Here is a 22,219-nt window from a genome sequence, read left to right as displayed (position 1 = left end):
CTTCTCCTTGCTGATGCCCTGTGTTCATTTTCTAGGGTCACCATAACAAAGTACACACACTGGGAAGCTTTGTCGTTGTTCAGTTGCTAAGTTGTGTCTGACTCTGTGATCCCATGGACTGTAGCTTGTCAGGCTCCTCTGCCTCCACTATGTCTTGGGGTTTGCTCAAATTCATGTCCATTGACTTGGTGATGCTATCTAACCATCTCGTCTTCTGTCACCCCCTTTTCCTTTTACCCTCAATCTTTCCCAGCATCAGGGTCTTTTCCAATGAGTTTGCGCTTCACATCAGGTGGCCAAAGTATTGGAGCTTCAACAACAGTCCTTCCAATGAATGTTCACGGTTGGTTTCCTTTAGGATTGACTGGTTTGATCTCCTTGCTGTCCAAGGGACTCTCATGAGTCTTTCCCAGCACCACAATTCGAAAGCATCAATTCCTTGGTGCTCAGCCTTCTTTATGTTCTGGAGGCTGGAAGTCCAAGACCAAGGTGCTGCCTGGCTGGTTTCTCCTGAGGCTTCTCTCCTTACCTTGTAGATGGCTGTCTTCTCATTGTGTCCTCACTTTATCTTCTTTTTTCTGCTCTCAAACACCCCTGGTGTCCCTTCCGTGTCTTATGAGGGTGCTGGACCTGTTGGATTAGGGTCCCACCCTTTGACTTCATTTCATCTTAGTTGAAATAACCTGTTAAGGCTCTTTCTCCAAATCCAGTCACATTGGGGTTTAGGGCTTCCACATATGAATTTGGGGGGACATAATTCAGCCCATAGCATCCCATGTATTTTTCAGGCTTTTTAATTTATTTCTTTATGGGCCTTACTTCTGAGAACCACACTCATTTCTCAATTCTGGCTTAGTCTCTGGCCTCTTTCTATGGAATTTCCTCCATCCCTCTGCACTACCACCATATCCTGACACCAAACCATTTCAGATCTCTCAGTTCTGTCTTGGTTATCAACTCATTCCGTTAAATTTTCTTTTTCACCTTTATAGTTTTTTATTGAGTTAGAGAATATAGTTTTTCTTTACTTATTCCATCACTATTTTCTATTTTCCTATGGGATCCCTGGTGGCTCAGACGATAAAGAACCCACCTGCAGTGCAGAAGATCCAGGTATGATCCCTGTGTTGGGAAGATTCCCCTGGAGAAGAGACTGGCTACTTACTCCAGTATTCTTGCCTCGAGAATTCCATGGACAGAGGAGCCTGATGGGCTACAGCCTATGGGGTCACAAAGAATCAGATATGATTGAGTGACTAACACTAAACATTCTGTTTTACATTTTATCTTCATAATAGCCCAGTAGATATTAAATGCCTGTTTTAGAAATGAGATGACTGTGCTGAGAGAGGTTGAATTGGTTTTTCTAATGTCTCAGATGTGAGGTCAATTTCTGACTATGGATACTTGCAGAAGTTGCTATAGCCATCCTCCCCTGGCCCAGACCACCTATGGGCTTAGTCATACCCTCTACTAGGTCTTAAGCAGAGGCTTGACTGACAGAAGTTATTAAAAAGTAAGACAGCTGCAGATATGCAAAGTATTTTGCTAAATATCATGTGCTGAATGTGATTAATTGCCATTTTTCTCCTTATAATTCAAAGCAAAAAAAAAAATCTAAAGAGGAATATTGGTTAGAGTTGGGTGAATTTTGTGAGGCTAAGCAATTTGGCTTTTTTATCATTAGGTAAAAAGGAGCTCTGGAAGATTAGAAAGAGCAGGAAGGCAAAACCATAAAATACATCTATCAAGACAGGTTATGCTGAAACAACAAAAGAACTCCAGAAAATCAGGGGCCCAAAACAAAAGTTTTGTTTTCATCCCTGCTCCATGTTTATTGTTCAGTTCAGTTCAGTTGTTCATTTGTGTCCGACTCTTTGAGACCTCATGTACTGCAGCACACCAGGCCACCCTGTCCATCACCAACTCCCGGAGTTTACTCAAACTCATGTCCATTTAGTTGGTGATGCCATCCAACCATCTCATCCTCTGTCATTCCCTTCTCCTCTTGCCCTCAATCTTTCACAGCATTAGGGTCTTTTCCAATGAGTCAGTTCTTTGCATCAGGTGGCCAAAGTATTGGAGCTTCAGTTTCAGCATCAGTCCTTCCAACGGAATATTCAGGACTGATTTCCTTTAGGATGGATTGTTTGGGTCTCCTCGCAGCCCAAGGAACTCTCAAGAGTCTTCAACACCACAGTTCAAAAGCATCAATTCTTCAGCCCTCAGCTTTCTTAATAGTCCAACTCTCACATCCATACATGAATACTGGAAAAATCATAGCTTTGACTAGACAGGCTTTTGTTGGCAAAGTAATGCCTCTGCTTTTTAATATGCTGTCTAGGTTGGTCATAACTTTTCTTCCAAGTGGCAAGCATCTTTTAATTTCATGGCTGAAGTCACCATCTGCAGTGATTTTGGAGCCCCCCAAATAAAGTCCACCGCTGGTTCCACTGTTTCCCCATCTATTTGCTGTGAAGTTTATCGTGCTCTACGGAAATTCTTCTCTGCATTGTTTTTACTCCAGGATTCGGGTTGACCAACACAGAAAGAGGAGCAGCAGCAGTTGTGCTGTACAACAAAGTGGATCAGCTATATGTATATATATATTTCCCTCTTTTTTCTTCCCACCTGGGTCACCACCGAGTAGCAGCAGGTTCTCAGTAGTTACCTATTTTATACATAGGATCAATGATGAAACTCTGCTTAGTTCTTAAGGTTTCTGCCAGGGTGTGACACACATCACTTTTGTCCACATTTCATTGACCAAAGGCTTGAATATATTGAGGCTTGAATATATCTTTAAAAAAAAAAAGTTGGCTGCACAGGCCCAGGCTTTGTTGCAGGGCACAAGCTTAATTTCCCATGGCATGTGGAGTCTTAGTTTATTGACCAGGGATGGAACCTGCATTCCCTGCATTGCAAAGCAGACTCCCAACCACTGAACCACCAGGGAGGTCCTGAATATATCTTTTTGAGGGACACAACTTGACCCGCTACAAGGTGGGTTGCAGATTAACCATAAACTTCCGGTTTAACTGAAGGAATGTGGAAACTGATGAATGGTAAAACTCATAGGGTAAAAAAATTTCAAAAAAACATATAAAGCACTATATAGAGCAGCAAATGGCACCCTTAGAGCATGCTTACAATATCACACTTCTTTACAATATCACACTGTTTCCTAAAACATCCTTAAGGTGGATAGGTAATGGAAAAATGTTAAAGTCTAGTTAAGTAAAAGATTCTGTGAGACAGTAACAATCTGTGATAGTTTGGTTTTTATCCTTCAGTTTTGATATTAGCAAAACTCCAAAAAAAATGTAATTCTTATTTGCAATTAAATTTTGATATCTATTCTCTGGTTCAGTTGGCCCCTAGTTGTATGCACAACTGAAAAATTTGGGCATGCCTGCAGGATGAGTGGGATGGATCCTCTGGGAAGAACTAAGAACTTCGTGGGAAAGACTCATTCTAAGGGAACAGGAAGCCAGGGAGATAAGATTAGCTCCATAATCTAGCCTGTGGAGTGGTGCAATAGTTTATTTCTCTTATATTTGACCCTAAGCCAGTCTTCAGTGGACTCCAGTGCACTCTGGGAAGAGGGGGACACTAGGTTTAAATGGAACAAGCTATTTAATTAAGTCTCTTGATTTGATAAGCAGTCCTCCTTGCATACCACGTGACTCAGTGCCATGCAAGGCATGGCAGGCTCTGGTGTATGGATGACTCTAGAGCACATGGAGCTACTTGGAGCATCTCAATGGCTCCAGCAACAGGGTACAGTGTAGACCGTTGGGGTGATGGCAATAGTGATGTGGACCAGCAGCGACAGTACTGGGCAGAGGCAGAGGGCCTGGTGAGGTTGGTGGCTTAGGCACTAACAGTGGGGCCCAAGAAGGGCACTAAATAGGAACTAAATAGGAGGGGGCAATGGCTGGTGACCCAGTCATGGGTCTCAGAGCAGGACCCACCTCAAGTAGCTTCCCAGACAGTGGATGGCCCCGGATGAGCCATGCAAGAGATTACAAAGTTGGAGATGTGATTACTGAGAATCTGGGAACATGTGAGAAGTCTTTGAAGACATAAGGAAAATAATGATTGTGTGTAACTTTCAGGTGGAGGGCTCAGTTTTTCTTTTCTTGTTTCACTATTGGAGTATAACTGCTTTACAATGTTGTATTGTTTCTGCTATGCAGCAAAGTGAATCAGCTGTGTTGTTGTTGTTCAACTGCTAAGTTGTGTCCGACTCTTTGGGACCCCAGGCAGCACACCAGGACTCCCTGTCCTCCACTATGTCCTGGGGTTTGCTCACGTTCATGTCCTTTAAGTCAATGATGCCATCCAACCATCTCATCTTCTGCTGCCCTCTTCTCCTCCTGCCTTCAATCTTTCCCAGCATCAGGGTCTTTTCCAATGAGTCAGCTCTTTGCATCAGGTGTCCAAAGTATCTTCAGCTTTCCTGTCAGTCCTTGCAATGAATATTCAGGGTTGATCTCCTATCAAGCTGTATGTATACATATATCCCCTCCCTCTTGGACCGCCCCTCCTCTGCTCCATCCCATGCCTCTAGCTCATCACAGAGCATCGAGCTGAGCTCCCTGGGCTTTATAGTAGGTTCCCACTAGCTGTCTATTTTCCATATGGTAGTGTGCATGTGTCAATCTTCATCTCCCAGTTGCTCCCACCCTCCCCTTCCTCACCTTGTGACCACATGTCCATTCTCTATGTCTGTGTCTCTGTTCTAGAGGGCTGAGTTTAAAGAATAAAGTTGAAATTCAAAAAACTGAAGCTGCAATGGCCTGATGAAGGAAACAGGAGAATTTCATACATATTTTTGTCTTCTGTAATTGCCTAAGTTTATTCTCAGCTTAATCAAAATCCACAGCTGTTTTTTATGCCTCCCAGTTCATGATGATATTTTTGCACCTGCATATGAGCAGATGGTTTTCATTTAGTAGTTAAGCGTCTGTCTCCATTTTTGTGTTCTTGAAGTCCTTCATCACAATAGCAAGAAATCTTTTCTCTCCTTTTTTGTCCCCTGAGAAGTTTTAATCACCACTGAAAGATTCCTAAAGGACCCAGTCTGATAGTATTTGACTATAAACATAATTGTTAAATTCGTTACTAAGATGCAAGACCCATGTCTGAGTCCCAGTCTACAAAGTTATCCGTAGATACATAAATCCAGTGATTTGATTCAGAATTGGTAAATTCTAAATTGAAGGACATTAAAAGTTGAGATTCAATGCCTGTCATTTTCTTCTACCTTCAATCTTTTGTGCTGACTTCCCTATCAGATGCCAGATTATCAAAGGACATTAAAAAGGCCTACAGGATATTTCTAATCACTGATGTGATTGAATATCACCAAAAACAAGTTCTACTACCTCTCAATATGATTTATACCAATCCAGCTCTCAGGTGATGGAGCATGTATTGGAAACCCGTCTTCTCCCAGGATGAAGTACAGCAGAGAATTGATGAGTCTGACAGACTTGACTTCAAGTCCTAGCTGCTTGCTAGCTGTGTGACCTTGAGGGAGTTACTTAACCTCTCTGTCTTCAGGTCCTTATCTGTCAAATGAAGATGTTAATAATAATGGGTTGCCCCAAAAGGTAACTCAAGTTTTTCCATAAGATGGTGCAGAAAAACCCCAAAGAACTTTTTGGCCAACCCAATACCTACCTCATAGGGTAATTTTGAGGAAGAGATGATGTCTGCATAATGCTTTGTCTAATGCATGACTGGAATAGGAGCAACAAATTAATAATAATAATAGGAGCAATAAATTAATAATAATAATAAAAAACTGTGGTGGATTTATTTGGGGAATAAATAAATGGTGAAGCCACCAATAAGGACGCTGGATGCTGCTGGAAGTCTCATGGAGCCTTCTGCAGTAGAGATTAGAACGCCCTCTCTTTTCACAAAAACTGCTAATAAACCTTCTGAAGGATAATGGCTTTCAGGCAGAGGGATAAAACACATCCTTTCAGTTAAGCTCTACAAACACAGCAGCTGCTCACATCCATCCGTGGAGGCCTGGATTGTTGTCTTTTCTCAGACAGAGCCCTCATTGAGTTTGGGGGAATCTGGGTGGCCCTGTACTAGCAGTGTGAGCCACGGAGCTGCTCTCATCCTGATCCCACTTTGGGCTAGACACACAACGCAATCTATCAGACATTCGGTGTTTGGATCTCTTGTCCAAGTGAGGTGCAGCTGGACTTCATATTTCTGTGCATTTGACTCACAGGATGTGTCTTGTTCACCAGGACTGAAGTTTATACTCAGGCCATCTCAGGGGTGAGATCATTTTGCTGTTCTTAGCCAAAGGCCGCCCTCCTCTAAATCTGTCTGATGTGTTTTTGGCTGAACTGTCAAGTTCCCAGAGCAAGATGTTTTAGACTAAGAAGTCCGGTTGTGTAATAATTCAATCCTGTTCTGGAAATGTGCTCCAGTGCTTGTGTTTTCTTCTTGGTTTTGAGTAAGTGCATTTGTGTTTTTGTCAACAATTCAGTCGTGGAAGAGCTCTGGGGTGGTTAGAGAGGTGTCACGTGGGTGGGTTGTACATGTGAGCATTGGCAGTGCTACAACTGAGGCTCCATCTCTAGCAAATGATGAGAGAGCCTGATCAGGACTGATCAGAAGGCCTTCCTGGTAGCTCAGATGGTAAAGAATCCACCTGCAATGCAGGGGACCTGGGTTCGATCCCTGGGTTGGGAAGACCCCCTGGAGGAGGGCATGACAACCTACTCCAGTGTTCTTGCCTGGAGAATCTCATGGACAGAGGGGCCTAGCTGGCTACAGTCCGTGGGGTCTCAAAGAATCGGACACGACTGGGCAACTAAGCACAAACAGCGCAGAGTCTGCACTGGCATTAACTGGCTGGCAACTCAAGTGGAGACACAATGGGTGATTTGAACAATGCCTGTTCTTTCTAGTCTAGTAGTTCTCAGAGTTGCTTCTTTACTGTCACTCTCCCAAAGGCCCTTTGAAACTGTTTTCCTGAGTGCCTCTGCTCTTCTCACTTCACGAAATTGTAATACCATAGCTACACTGGACATGCATTTATGTACTCTATCCATACTTGTGTTTTATATACAAAAAAGAATAAGATTTTTTACCTCTCCCAAGAATCAGTTTTGCGCCCTTGACAAAAGAGCCTCAACAATTGACTAAAGCACATCTCATGCTTAAAAACATACAATTTATTGTCGTGTAATCAGTTGACTGAAGCTTCCCAGGTGGTTCAGTTGGTAAAGAATCTGCCTGCAATGCGGGAGACCTGGGTTTGATTCCTGGGTTGGGAAGATCCGCTGGAGAAGGGATAGGGTACCCACTCCACTATTCTTGGGCTTCTCTGGTGGCTCAGCTGGTAGAGAATCTGCCTGCAATGTGAGAGACCTGGGTTCTATCCCTGGGTTGGGAAGATCCCCTGGAGAAGGGAACAGCTGCCCACTCCAGTATTCTGGCCTGGAGAATTCCATGGATTATATAGTCCATGGGGCCGCAAAGAGTCGGACATGACTGAGCGACTTTCACTTTCATCACTTTCCCAAGTGGCACAGTGGTAAAGAATCCACCTGCCAAACAGGATATGTGGGTTCAATCCCTGAGTCAGGAAGATCCCCTAGAGTATGAAATGGCAACCCACTCCAGTATTCTTGCCTGGAAAATTCCATGAACAGAGGAAACTGGCAGGTTGCAATACAGTACACGAGGCTGCAAAGAGTCAGACACGACTTAGCACGTGCACACACACACACACACACACACACACTCAGTTGACTATAATAATTCATGGTTGGAGAGATTGAGTCATTTATGTTTTCCTGTTGAACTCTTTTTAATATATATGAGTGATAGTCAGTCATGTCCATCTCTTTGTGACCCCATGGACTGTAGCCTGCCAGGCTCCTTTATCCATGGAATTCTTCAGGCAAGAGTACTGGAGTGGGTTGCCATTTCCTTCAGGGATCTTCCCAATCCAGGGATTGAACACAGGTTCCCTGCATTGCAGGCAGATTCTTTACTATCTGAGCCACCAGGGAAGCCTACTATTAAGAGACATTTCTAAGTATAAAGATGGGTCAACTTAAAAAGTATCAGCAGGTACATGCTTGATTTTATCTTATAATCTATAGACAATACATTAGAATATGTAATGAATCATACACCTTTTCCAATATCTAACAGCATTCATTACTCTAAAACTTATATAAAGGAACAAGATTAGAAAACTTTCTGAAAACATTATAGTTGCTTTTCTGAAGAAATGTAGTCAAATTTTTCATAATTATAAGTTTTTTGTTCCATTTTGTCAGCTTTTCTTGGGTTATATGTTAATAGTTTGAGATTCAGCAAAAAACAGCAGGAAAAGTATTTTTAGCACATGACCTTCTTCTTCATTCCTGTGGTCACCTTCCTGATGGGAAGGACTGGTCACCTCACAGCCAGCCCTTCTCTCCCTCTGGACTCACATTCACAGGTGTAATTGCCCACAAGGGCCAGGAAGGACACAAGAATGAATAGAGAAGGTCAGAAGCAAGAAAGCAACACTCTCAGGACGATGACGTCTGGCAGCTGACATTGGGCCCTATGTCAGGAAGACAAGAGGAAGTGAAAATGTGATACAGATGCACAACAGAATATTATCCAGCCATAAAGGAAGGGTATTCTGACATACGTGCTGATGTGGATGAACCTTGAGGACATTATGCTTAGTGAAATAAGTCAGTCACAAAAAAACAGTTACCACTGTGCAATTCCATTCATATGAGTTACTTAGCATAGTCAGAATTGTACAGACAGAAAGTAGAATAGTAGTTCCAGGACTCTGAGGGATGAGAAGGATAGGGGGCTATTGTTTAATGGGTAGAGAGTTTCAGTTTTACATGATGGAGAGTTATGGAGATGGATGGCCTAAAAAGTATTGAAAGTGTTAGTCGCTAAGTTTGCGACCCCATGGACTGTAGCCCGCCAGGCTCCTCTGTCCATAGGATTTCCCAGGCAAAAATAGTGGAGTGGGTTGCCATTCCCTTCTCCAAGGGATCTTCGTTTATCTGTGCATCTGTCAATGGACACTTGGGTTATTTTCACATTTTTATTATTGTTTATTTTTACAGCTATAAACATGGATATACAAATATCTCTTTGATCCCTGCTTTGAATTTTTTGGTAATGTAGTCAGAAGTAGAACTGCTGGATGATATGGTAATTCAATTTTATTTATTTATTTTTGAGGACTGGAATGGCCATACTGTTTTCCACAGTAGGTATACCATTTTACATTCCCAACAATAGTGCACAAGGATTCCAATTTACCTACATCCTTGCAAACACTTCCTTTCTTTTTTAAAAAGAGAATTGCAAAATTTAAAATTTAAATGAATTTTAAAATTTATTTACCTGTTTATTTTTGGCTGTGCAACCGTGCATGTGAGATATTCCTTGACCAAGGATCGAACCTGGGCCCCCTGCACTGGGACTGCAGGGTCTTAACCACTGAACCACCAGGGAAGTCTCTGTTATTTTCTTTTTGGATAGCAGCCATCCTAATGGGTGTGGAGTGAATAGCATACTATTTTTGATAAGATGCTTAGAAGATCTGATGCAGAAGAAGTGCTTTGTCCATATTTGTCCTGCACTAGAATGTGTCGGTTCAGGAGATGTAGCATATTACTGTGCCCCTAACACTTCCCATCTCTGGTATTGTCCTGTATCAGAGGGGAAGACAGTATTATTTTTTTTCTTTGGAATCTATCACTTTTCATCAGGCGATACAGTTATATGTATATAAGTCCCTATCTCCCCTGAAAGTGAAAGCAAATTCGCTCAGTTGTGTCCACTGTAACCCTCCAGCTTCCTCCATCCAGGAAGCCCAAATTGAGATAAGCCAAATGTAATTAAGGAAGGGTAATACACAAGGAATGATCAGACCTCTCATGTATTTTCATCAAATCTTCTGCCAGTTTTAACTCAAATGTTGTTTTAAAAAACTGTTAAACATCCTGCCACTTAAAAAAAAATTGGTCTGATGTTCTAGAATGACGGATGGGGTGATTCCAAGATCACCTGACTTGAGAAAAGGAATATGATTTCTCATTTGCCTTGCTGTGCTCCTGTAGTGTACCCGAAAGCCAGTAAACTTGAAAGTGACCACAAGAGGGGAGTATGAACCACTGTCATCTTTCACAAACAAATGAGAGGAACTGAGAAATTCTCCAGCTGAACGCATGCTTCCTTCAGAGCAACAGTCAACTGAATAATCGTACTCCTTCCAGCTGATTGTCAGAGGATGAGTGTGGGTTTGCCCTTTCTATGTTCACAGAGAATATAACCTCCAGCTCTCCGCTGTCTATTTACACTTTAATCCTGACTGCAAGAAATATTTGTGGGAAGAGGACCTGAAGGACAAGCAACCCTCTCTCTCAGTTTCGCTGACGTTATGTTACCTTTGCATTAAGCCAGAACCCTGAGAAACCTGCACTCATAGATCACCTTGTTCTGCTCCCCTTAAGAATTGTTTATATTGACAAATATATGGACATGAAAGGGGGGATGGGGAAGGGTGGGATGAACTGGGAGATTGGGATTGACATATATACACTGCAAGCAAAATGTATAAAATAGGTAATTAATAAGAGCTTACTGTATAGCACAGGGAACTCTACTCAGTGCTCTGTGGTGACCTAAATGGGAAGAAAATTTTAAAAAGAGGGGGTATATATTCTACATGTATGGGGCTTCCTAGGTGGCTCAGTGGGTAGAGAATCCACCTGCAATGCAGGAGATGCAGGCAGATGTGAGTTTGATCCCCAGGTCGGGAGGAGGCATGGAAACACACTCCAGTATTCCTGCCTGGAGAATCCCATGGACAGAGGAGCCTGGCAGACTGTAGCCCATAGGGTCACAAAGAGTTGGACATGACTGAAGCGACTTTGCATGCATGCATAGGCTTATATTTAGGGATACTTTAAGAGACAGCTGTTTAAAATGTATTATTATATCAACATAAAGATATTGCCTGAAAATTTACACAATGCTCTGTTTTTGAGGGCCTATGGGAGAAAATTTATTCAAAACTCTGAACATAGGAAAAGCTGTGTTTTGCCTGAAAAACTTCTTTGTTTTTCCTCACTGACTTTGTAAATGCTTTAATGTATCATCTTTCTTTCTTTCCTTTTCCAGGAGCCTTCTTTGATCCAACAGGTATCTATGAAGCACCCCTTCTGTGCCAGCTGTGATGAGGAGTACAAGTAGAGGATTTCTGTCCTCATGAAGCCTGCAGCTTAGTGGAGGGGACAGATACTCAGTAATCACACAGGTCAGTGTGTAAACTGAAAAGGGCGATGAAGGAAAGGAAGCTTTATAGCACGACGTGTGTAACAGGGGGACTGGACTTAATTTGCAGACGTGCCCTTTGGACCTGTGTATGAGTAGGAATGACCTGAGGTGAGGGGTGGGGTTGGAGGGGTGGGGCACTGGCATTCCTGACCGGAAGGGAGCAGCATCGTGCATCCTGAAAACTGGAAGATAAGTTCCAGGAGGGCTGAAGTGTGGATGCAGGTGGGGAAGGGATGAGGCGGGGCTTGAGAGGACACCGAGGTTTGGCTGGTCTTTCATTTGTGACCAGTCGCTTTAGTCGTGTCTGACTCTGTGACCCTCTGGACTGCAGCCCTCAGGGCTTTTCTGTCCATGGGATTCTCCAGGCAAGAATACCGGAGTGGGTTGCCATGCCCTCCTCCAGGGAAATCTTCCTGACCACACTGGAACGGAACCAGTGTCTCCTGCATCTCCTGTACTGCAGGTGGACTCCCCCCTGGGCTCACCCAGGCTTCTGTTTCACCCTCTATCTCGTGTCTGTGTCATCTTTTCACAACAAAAACGTTTTCGTTTTTGTGGAACAAGATGGGGAATAAATTAAACATCATTATTCCCGTACTTGCATTGCATTACCAACTGCCTCCATCAGACATTATGTGAAAAACAATCTCACACATGTATCACGACTCCATCAGGGGTCACTCGTGTACATGGGGTTTCACTCACAGACACAGGTGTTCAGGCCCCTCTGAGTGAACCCGTGGGCTTGAGAACAGATTGGCTTTGCTCTGATGGCATCCCGAGTGATTCCTCCTTTGCAGCACAGCAGGATCAAGAATTAGAGAGTTCTTCCTAGAAGACAGGTTTATATACAATTTAGAAATAATACCCCTGCCTTCTGGTTTTGTTAAGTGTTACCGTCAGCAGCCTCTTAAAAACACACAGGAACAAACAGACCGAATGAATAAGAAGGTGGTATTCTATAGTTGCTTTTTGATTATAAGCCTTCACTCTGCCAGCTGGGCTGAGGATTAGAAAAGCGTTGGTGAAAGATTCTTAGAGGAAACCCCTGTGGCTCAGTGTTCCTGAATTGGTCACTCCAGTTCTCGGCATTGAATTGAAACAAGACTTTCATGGGAACAAAACAAAACATGTGTCAATGTTGCTACCTTTCTGAACACTTGTATATGTGTGTGTGTGTGTGTGTGTGCATGTGTGTGTTAAGTTGCTTCAGTCCTGTCCAACTCTGTGCAACCCTATGGACTGTATCCTACCAGGCTCCTCTTTCCATGGGATTCTCCAGGCACAATACTGGAGTGGGTTGCCTTGCTCTCCTCCAGGGTCTCTTCCTGACCCAGAGACTGAATCGCTGTCTCTTATGTCTCCTGCACTGGCAAGTGGGTTCTTTACCGCAAGAGCCACCTGGGAAGCCCTTTCTGAGCACTCGCTTATTGTTATAAAACACACTTCATTTAAGCGAGGGCGAAACAAAGGAGAAAAGAGGAAAAGGAATTGGAGAGACCAGTTGAGAGTGGTTAGAAATGGAGTAACTCCCTCATTCTGTTTTAATGAGACTAGTCTCCTTCCTGAGCTTTTAAACACACCTGACACAGTGATGCCACAGGACTTTGGCACTGGCTGCTGCCTCTGCCTGGAATGCTCTTCCTGTCTATGACCAAGTGTCTGACTTGTTCACCTCCTTCTATTTGCTTTTATTTTTAATTGGGGGATAATTGCTTTACACTGTGGTATCGATTTCTGCTGTACAACGTGAATCAGCAGCCAGAAGTATCTATGCATCCCCTCCCTCTTGAGGCTCCTCCCCACCCACCCCACCCCTCTAGGTCGTCACGGAGCACCGAGCTGAGCTCCCTGTGCTATATAGCAGCTTCCCACTAGTTACCTATTTTATGCATGGTACTGTATATATGCCAATGCTATTTTCTCGATTGTCACACCTTCTTCTTCCCCCACTATGTCTGCAAGTCTGTCCTCTACATCCTCATCTCTATTCCTGCCCTGCAAATAGATTCATCACTACCATTTTTTAGATTCCATACTGCGCTGTGTTTAGTCACTCAGTATTATCCGACTCTGCAACCCCATGGACTGTAGCCCACCAGGCTTCTCTGTCCATGGGGATGCTCCAGGCAAGAACACTGGAGTGGGTTGCCATGCCTTCCTCCAGGGGATCTTCCCAACCCAGGGAACCCACATTGCAGGTGGATTCTTTACCATCTGAATCACCAGGGAAGCCCAAGAATACTGGAGTGGATAGCCTATCCCTTCTTCAGGGGATCTTCCAGACCCAGGAAACAAACTGGGACCTCCTGCCTTGCAGGCGGATTCTTTACCAGCTGAGCTATCAGGGAAGCCCTTAGATTCCATTTATATGTGTTAATATATTAATACGATATTTGTTTTTCTCTTTCTGACTTACTTCACTCTGTATAACCGGCTCTAGATTCATCCATCTCACTAGAACTGACTCAAATTCATTCCTTTTTATGGCTGAGTAATCCTTCTAGTGTTTGATAGAATATTACCTTCTTATTGAGCCTCACCTTGATCATCTCATTTTAAATTGATGGCCCTCTTGAACTCCTTGTTCCTTTTACCCTTTTTCAGAAGTCAACAAACTATGACCCCCTGTTTTTGTAAATAAAGTTTTATTGGAATGCAATCAGATTCATTTTTTAATGTCTTGACTATGGCTGATTTTGCCCTACAATGGCAGAGGGAGAAACACTGTGGCCTGAAAAGTACACGGTAAGTCTTCAATAGCTGTTGAATGAATGAATGAGTATAAAGTGTTCCACAAAGATTAGACAGTTAGTTACGATTATCATTATTATTTTCATGCATCTACAACTTTTCAAAAGGGGAGGATATCCATTACACCAGCATATATTCTCAACCTAACATGTAGAAAGTTGTGACTATCACTACTTTCTCACCTGCTGCATGAAGCATGCTCTTATAGGTTTGCCTCTGACCCTTATATACCTGCTTACCTCTGCTAGAACACCTACATGATCTCAAAATAAACACCAGAGGAAAAGTCTTTTATATAAAAGTAAACATCTTTTGCAGCTCGAAGATGTTTGGGTTTTGTTGGGGAAGTACTATTTTCATGTTCAGACAGAGGAATGTCTATTTTTACACTACAGCCAGACAAGACTTAACCATTGAGCCAAATGGGTAGGTGTGTTTTCAAACTATGTCTTTATTTCACTAAAAAGAAGGAAAGGGACAAGCTCACCTTTTGACCAAGCAAAGAAAATATTCAGCCTTCTGGTTCCTTCAGCAATTGATACTTTTTTTTTTACATGAATTACATTTCTTGATCACATCAGCAAACACCAATTTATATAAAATAGTGTCTTTTCTATGCAAAATATCCACATGGTCACTGCAAAGGCATTAATTGGATCCCATCTAAGCAGAATTATGAAATTTCTTTTTTATTTCTGTTGACCTTTTAATCAGTTATAGTTTTCAAAATTACATACATATCATCAGACTCCTTTTTGTTTTTGACTGTTCTTTGAGGGTGAGCATGAGCTAAGAATTATGTATAGTACATAGGGTCACTCTCTGACAACTAGTCAATCCCAAAGGAAATCAACCCTGAATATTCATTGGAAGGACTGAGCTCCAATACTTTGGCCACTTGATGCAAAGAGCTGACTCATTGGAAAAGACCCTGATGCTGGGAAAGATTGAAGGCAAAAGGAGAAGAGGGCAACAGAGGATGAGATTGTTGGATGGCATCACTGACTCAATGGACATGAATCTGAGCAAACTCTGGGAGACAGTGAAGGACAGAGGAGCCTGGCATGCTGCAGTCCATAGAATCCCAAAGAGTTGGACATGACTTAGTGACTGAACAGCAATAACAATAGCAACTAGTCTCCACTGGAGGGATTTTGCATTTAGCAAAGTCTGGAGACATTTTTCATTTTCATGACTGGGAAGGCACTAATAGAAATCTTAGTGCAACTTTGCATCAGCCAGGGATGTTATTAAACATTCTACAATGCCAAAGATAGGATCCCTCTACCCCCAACATCCCAACAAAGGATTTTCCTGTCCAAAATGTTTGTTGTACTGAGGTTGCAAAACCCTGCCCTATAACATGGTTAGCATTTCCCTTTTTCCTTCCCAAGCCATTTGCTTTCTTGTTGCCTTGGTGATGTCATCATATGCAACTTAGGTTAATAACAGGTGCACATCTCTTCCTTCCTTGGGAGGAGATAATGACCATAAAATGACCATTCAAACACTAAAAATCCCTAACAATGAGAATTATTACTCTTTATTAAGAGAGAGAGAATTACATGTCTCCAGATTTTGTGGCTCTATTACTTCAGGACTTCTTAAAAAAGTTTAATTTAAAGACACTTAAACCCTCTATGTCTGCTGTCCCTTTGTGGGGTCACAGAGAGAAGGTCACCGGACACAGAATGCAGAAATCCATGGAAGAAACCCACAGCTAGAGTGCTTGTGCTTCTCGGACTCTCCGTGACTGCTCTGTCCCAGTGTTTTCCTTCCTCTCTGTCCTCATTCCCAGCCCCTTTCTTTCCCTGAAGGATAGCTTTCTTCCAGCCTCTCATCCCTTCTCCCTTAATTCAGTGGTTATTTCATCAACTATCTTCTGTTACTCAAGCATTCCCTTGAGGTCTCAGACTTCACTCAAGAAGCTTGCCGGCACTTTTTCCTGGACAAATATAGTGTCTTTACAAGACAAATTTAGATAAAGAAACTCTTCTTTGTCTTAATGTAAATGTTTCCCCTTGAATGTATATTAATTTGATCCCATCTCATCCTTCCTATTCAAGTGATGGGTAAATAGCAAATTGCACAAAAAATGAAAACCAGACAAAAGAATCTCTTCATCTAAATATCAACTTGGGGCTGAAAAGAGAAGTTTGTGGCTTTAAACCTTATGGCTCAGACAGTAAAGAATCTGCCTGCAATGCAAGAGACCTGGGTTCAATCCCTGGGTCAGGAAGATCCCCTGGAGAAGGGAGTAGCTGTCCACTCCAGTATTTTTGCCTGGAGAATCCCATGGACAGAGGAGCCTGGCAGGCTACAATCCATGGGGTTGCAAAGAGTCAGATACCACTGAGTGACTAACACTTTCACTTTCTAATGTCTATGAAATCTAAATTGTCAAGTTTCTGTTTGAAGAAATCATGTTTGCTTGTTAATCTTTTTTATTCTCTTTCTTTTAATTAAAAAAAATTTTTTTTATTTTTTAAATTTTGGCTGGGCCTTCACAGCAGTGCACAGGATTCTCTAGTTGTGGCATGCAGACAACCCACAGCATGCAGTATCTTAGTTCCCCAACCACGGTTTGAACCTGTGTCCCCTGCATTGAAAGGTGGATTCTTAATCATTGGACCAACAAGGAAGTCCTTGTTTGTTTGTTAATTTTCTAGAGGTCTTAGGTTCATGGGGATGTAGAAAGAGCATGGTAACAGTGGCTTCTACAGGAATGGTGATCCCAATTGGTAAATCTGAAGGGTTGGAACCTTCTAGCTTCAACATACAGAACATCTTCTCAAAGAGTTATGCATACTAAAAGAATATATTTTAGGATTGACTTATGTGCCTTATGTACCAGGCTTCCCTGTAGCTCAGACGATAAACAATCTGCCTGCAAGGCAGGAGATCCAGGTTTGATCCCTGGGTTGGGAAGATCCCCTGGAGAAGGGAATGGCAACCCACTTCAGTATTCTTGCCTAGAGAATTCCATGGACTGAGGGGCCTGGCGGGCTATAGTCCATGGGGTCACAAAGAGTCAGACACGACTGAATGACTAACACTTACACTTATGTGCCTTTCTAGTTAAGTTGCCTAAAAGTTTTTAAGGGGAGATTAGTGACTAGCATCCAGTACAAGGCTCTTTCCTAGCAAACTGAAAACACTTTGGATGTGGAAAATTGGGTTGGTAATGTCATTGGTCCTCCTACTTTGTTATTTTTTAGGTTTTTATATGTTTCCTTGAAAAAGGATGTATGGATATGAGAGTTGAACCATAAAGAAAGCTAAGTGTCAAAGAATTGATGCTTTTGAACTGTGGTGTTGGAGAAGACTCTTGAGAGTCCCTTGGACAGCAAGGAGATCAAATCAGTCCATCCTAAAGGAAATCAGTCTGAATATTCATTGGAAGGACTGATGCTGAAGTTGAAGCTCCAATACTTTGGCCACCTGATGTGAAGAACTGACTCATTGGAAAAGACCCCAATTCTGGCAAAGTTGGAAGACAGAAGGATAAAGGGATGACAGAGGATGAGATGGTTGGATAGCATCAACTCAATGGACATGGGTTTGAACTCACAGAGAGTTGGTGATGGACAGGGAAGCCTGGTGTGCTGCAGTCCATGAGGTTGCAAAGAGCTGGACATGACTGAGTGACTGATCTGAAGTAAACTTGAAAAAGGAGAAATCTTCTGTCTAGATCAATTAAATTCAAGAGGAAATGGGATTTGCTTTCTATTTGCATTCATTTCACATCTAGATTTCTGGTGTTGGTCTTTAAGGTCCAGAGGCTATGATGACCATGGTCTCGTTGACCTCATCTAGGGCTCCTCTCCCCTCACCGGCTCACTCTGCTTTGGAATGCAGGCCTCCTCACTGCTCTTTAAACCCTTCAGACACACTCTGACCCAGGGCCTTTGTACTTTCTCTTTCTCAAGCCTGGAATGTTCTTTTCTTGCTTATCCACTTGGCTCATTCTCTGACAACCTCAAGTCCTTGCTGCAGTTTCTCCTCCAGGAGACCTCTTCTGAATGCTTTATTTAATATCAAAAACCACACCTTTAATTTCACCCCTCAGCTGTCTCAATCCTTCTCTCCTCTCCTGCTCAACATCTGTCCATTTTTACACAACAGTTACAAACTTTTAACAAGCTAAATAATCACTCTTTTTTTTTGGCTGTACCATGCGGCATGTGGGATCTTAGTTCCCCAACCACGATTGAACCCATGCCCCCTGCAGTGGAAGTACGGTGGCATCTTAACCAGTGGACAGCCAGGGAAGCCTAGTAATTTATTTATTTATGATGCAATGTGTTTATTTTCTGTCTGCCTCTGCTGGAATGTAAATTTCTCAAGGGCTGAGATTTTTGTTCTGCTCACTAGTGGGTCTCAAGAGCCTAGATCTGTGCCCAGCTCACAGTAGCTATGTCTTTCATATTTGATGAATAAAAGAGTTGGGTTGGTTAAAATATAGCTAGGTACAGAGTTGTAGTTAGGGCAGGGGCTAATGAGGAACTTCTGAGTGTCAAGAGGGCAGCTCAAAAACACTCTGAAAACAAGGACAGAAGGAAGACAGAGATGGAGCAGAGCAGTGATATATATTGCACTGCATGAATTTTCCAAGGGTTGATTTTGATGGGTATCTGAGATGCAGGAAAATGCTTGGATATTTTTTCAAGAAATTGCAATGGTGTGGCTGAAAAATTTCCTGTCACTCACTGAATCTCTCATACCTTCCACACCTCTACACCCAACCTCCTTGCTCATACCTGCAGCAGGCCATCTGGTTTTATTTTTATCATCAGACAAAGATGACAAACTCAAGATATCCCTGGATATGACCTCAAATTCTCTCAGGCCCACAATGAGACAAAACAACTTCATCTTTACCAGACACAAGACAAAGATGACTCATCAGACCAAACAAATCTAGTGTTACAGACCCACCTGTTCACTCTTGGGAAGCTGTTTGAACTTCATATCCCAGTGTGCGCTGGCTGAATTAGAAGGCAGGAGGGAAAGATTATTGGAAGACAATAAGGTTACATTAGTTTATGCATTCTTCCCCAGGACAGGGGTGCTCCTAGGGAGCACAGCTCTGAGCCTGAGCTCTGGATTAGTCTGGAGGACAGGAATTAGACAGCCAGGGTTTAAATCTTGGATCCATTATTATTAGTGCCATGAGGCATGTGGGATCTTAGTTCTCCAACCAGGGTTCAAACCGGTGCCCCTGCTTTGGAAGCACAGAATCACAACCACTGGACCACCAAAGAAGTCCTTTGGCTCCATTATTTGAGAGCTGTGTGACTTAGGAAAGTTATTAACCTTTTTAATCTCAGTTTTGCCACTGTGAATAATACCAAGAGATTATACAAGGATAGAATGAGCCAATAAATATGCAAAGTATCTATCATGGTGCCTTGATAGAGGGTAGCTCTTAGGTATGTATAATATAGGCAGCCATTAAAATTAAAATTCTGGCTTTGTTACTTACTTGCTATGCAACTTGGGGCAAGATGCTTCACCTTACTTTGCTTCTGCTTCATTTTCAAGAGGCAAATTACTGCAAAGGACTTTTATAAGGATCCAACAAAGTGGCATAGACAAATAAGTTAGGGAAAACCTGACATATAACAAGTGAGCCATAAAAGACATGGTCTCTAATTTGACCCTACAATTACTACTATTACTATTATTGTAACCACTGCATCTACCTTTGTTTTATTACTAGGCAGTGTGACAAGTTTGGAGAAAAGAAAAAACCCATAAACTTTACTCTTAAACAGTCTTCTGCTTATAGTTTTAAAAAACTTTCTTGCTCTTTCCTATCCATATATATATTTTTTTGTTTATCAATGAAGAGCAATCACTTACCAACAGAAATTAGTGAATGTTAGCAAGACGTTAGAGGAAGAGGATGCACTTCATATTCTTGACTCTAGAAGCAGTCTTGAAATGCCTTGGGTTGTCATTTGAATAGCATCTTTGAGGGCAGAAGTTCCTGTTTTCCAGGTCATTTCCTTCGGACTTGGACTTGGTGACATACTGGAAATAATGAAAGGGATGGGGAGCTGGTTATAATTGAGGAATCACTAGTCATTGCAAGAGAGATGATGAGTTGTCTACATATATCTATTCTGCCCCTTTTTCTTTAATATTAAAACTCCTGAGTCATAGCTGAAGACTCTGCTTTTCAGCTGGAGACTCTATTTCCGAAATTCACCTGCAGCTAGCTGTGCCCTTATGACTAAGTTCTTGACAATAGAATGGCAGCAAAAGCGATAGTGTGCTAGTTCCAGGTCATACCCCTTAAAGAAATGGCTATTGCACACTTTGGGCTTCCTTGGTGGCTGAGACGGTAAAGAATGTGCCTGGACGTGACTTAGCGACTGAACAAGAAAGCGAGGAGAGGAGGAAATGCTTTAATTAGAGTAGTTCCACTTTTATCTGTTTATACCTCTGGGAAGATTTCTTATAGAGAGTTTCTGGGATAAAGTTCGAAAGCCACTTCTGAAAGTTTACAGAAATTTCTTGAGACACTAAAAATCAAATCGTGTACAATAATTTAGTTTTTAATAAAATAAGTAGGTATGCTTTATTTAAATTTTTTTTCTTTTTTGGACACCTGGATCAGGGATTAAACCTATGCCCCCAGCAGTGGAAGCTCAGAGTCCTAACTACTAGACTGCTAAGGAATTCCCAGTAGCTGTGCTTTAGATGGCAGTTTGAATTATTATTTATGGTAACAAATGGTTACAACTTCCAAGGGAGGTGATTACAAATAGCCTCATATTTTAGACATGGCATCAGAATTTGTATGTTATGAAATTACAGATGCTGATGGCAACCATAACTAGTATCCTGCTTGTTGCATTGCAGGGAAATAAAACTGTTGGTGGATTCTTCCTCGAAGTTGTTTAAAACCAGCCGATAGCTGGTAGAGCAGTGATTTTTTAATCTGAGATCCGGTTATGCAAGACAAAGCAGCTGCAAAACTACTTAGCTTAACCTAGCACAGGATTTGTTGCCAATACAAACGGCAGTCTCTAAACATTCCAGACATCTTCCTACACGTCCATGAAATGTTGCCCCCACTCACATGTTCTGGACAGCAGGGCAGTCTGAGGTGGTAGTTAGCCGCCGTGTGTAGAAATATTTCTTACAGCATCTATGGGGGATCACTTTACTGATAGGATCTGACCAGGTGCGGTTTGGACCCTTCACCCTCCCCGACCAACATGTCTACGCAGAGCCCAATACGTCTTTGCTTCTGGTGACCGATGCCTGATTACCGCTGTGGTGCTTAGACGGGGCCTCTGAGTAATTACAGAGTTGGCCTGTGGTTGTCTTCCCGGAAATGGCAAGTACCACTTGCCTGGCTGTGTCCTGGCAGACTCCTCTTGGGGACAACAGGAAAGACATGCCATGTAAGGACATCCTGCAGCAGCAGCTGCTTCTCCGTGGACAGCCGGAAGTCAGCCGAGCGTGTGTCCATCAGAGGCTTATCAGGAAGAAAACTGTGCATATATAGTGATCTTCCACCTACGTGAATGTTCACGCCAGAATTTGGGTACTTGCTTTTGACCTTCCTCTATGTACAATGACCCCGAGAATGTTTTTGCAGCTAACGTTTTGAGCTAACTGTTGCCTTAGGGCCAAGTCTCCTGGGAAGGTTCTCAGTTTCTCTGTTTTCATCATTTATTTGGGAGAACAGGAGCTTTATTAATTTGCGGCCCCAAATGGTTTTAAAATACATAAGTCAGTTCCCAAAATTCAACTTAACCAGCTGAAGAAATAAAATGCTCCGAGCTGTTAAACGTAGACTCTTTGCGACCCCATGGTCTATATAGTCCATGGAGTTCTCCAGGCCAGAATACTGGAGTAGGTAGACTTTTTCTTCTCCAGGGATCTTCCCAACCCAGGGATAGAACCCAGGTCTCCCACATTGCAGGCAGATTCTTTAACAGCTGAGCCACAAGGGAAGCCAGTTAAATGTAGTTAGGTAATGTGAAATTGGAGCAGAAGAGGAAGAATGTTGTTTGATGGGGCGGGGGGAGCTCTTCTCAGGTGTCCTCACTGGCTATTGCTCTTGGCTGCTTGGTCCACTCTCCTGCCACAAGAGGAA

General features: G+C 42.5%; 1 long non-coding RNA gene across 3 annotated transcripts; it reads right to left on the bottom strand.

Moving 5' to 3' along the window:
• Positions 1 to 1,166: 1,166 nt before the first annotated feature.
• On the bottom strand, positions 1,167 to 21,361 carry LOC102400381. 3 transcript variants are annotated; one of them, XR_006552144.2, is made up of 5 exons: positions 21,194 to 21,361; positions 19,969 to 20,139; positions 19,042 to 19,091; positions 12,055 to 12,180; positions 1,167 to 1,220 (listed from the first exon to the last, which is right to left on the bottom strand). It is a non-coding gene; the product is annotated as an uncharacterized LOC102400381 (long non-coding RNA). The 3 variants fall into 3 exon arrangements; XR_006552143.2 differs by lacking the exon at positions 21,194 to 21,361 and adding an exon at positions 20,318 to 20,538; XR_326440.4 differs by lacking the exon at positions 21,194 to 21,361 and having other exon boundaries at positions 19,969 to 20,455.
• Between the last annotated feature and the right edge of the window lie 858 nt (positions 21,362 to 22,219).

This window comes from Bubalus bubalis, chromosome 7 (assembly GCF_019923935.1).
Source record: "Bubalus bubalis isolate 160015118507 breed Murrah chromosome 7, NDDB_SH_1, whole genome shotgun sequence".
Lineage (NCBI taxonomy): Eukaryota > Metazoa > Chordata > Mammalia > Artiodactyla > Bovidae > Bubalus > Bubalus bubalis.
The sequence above is the reverse complement of the archived record's forward strand: the minus strand, read 5'-3'. Positions and strand labels throughout refer to the sequence as shown.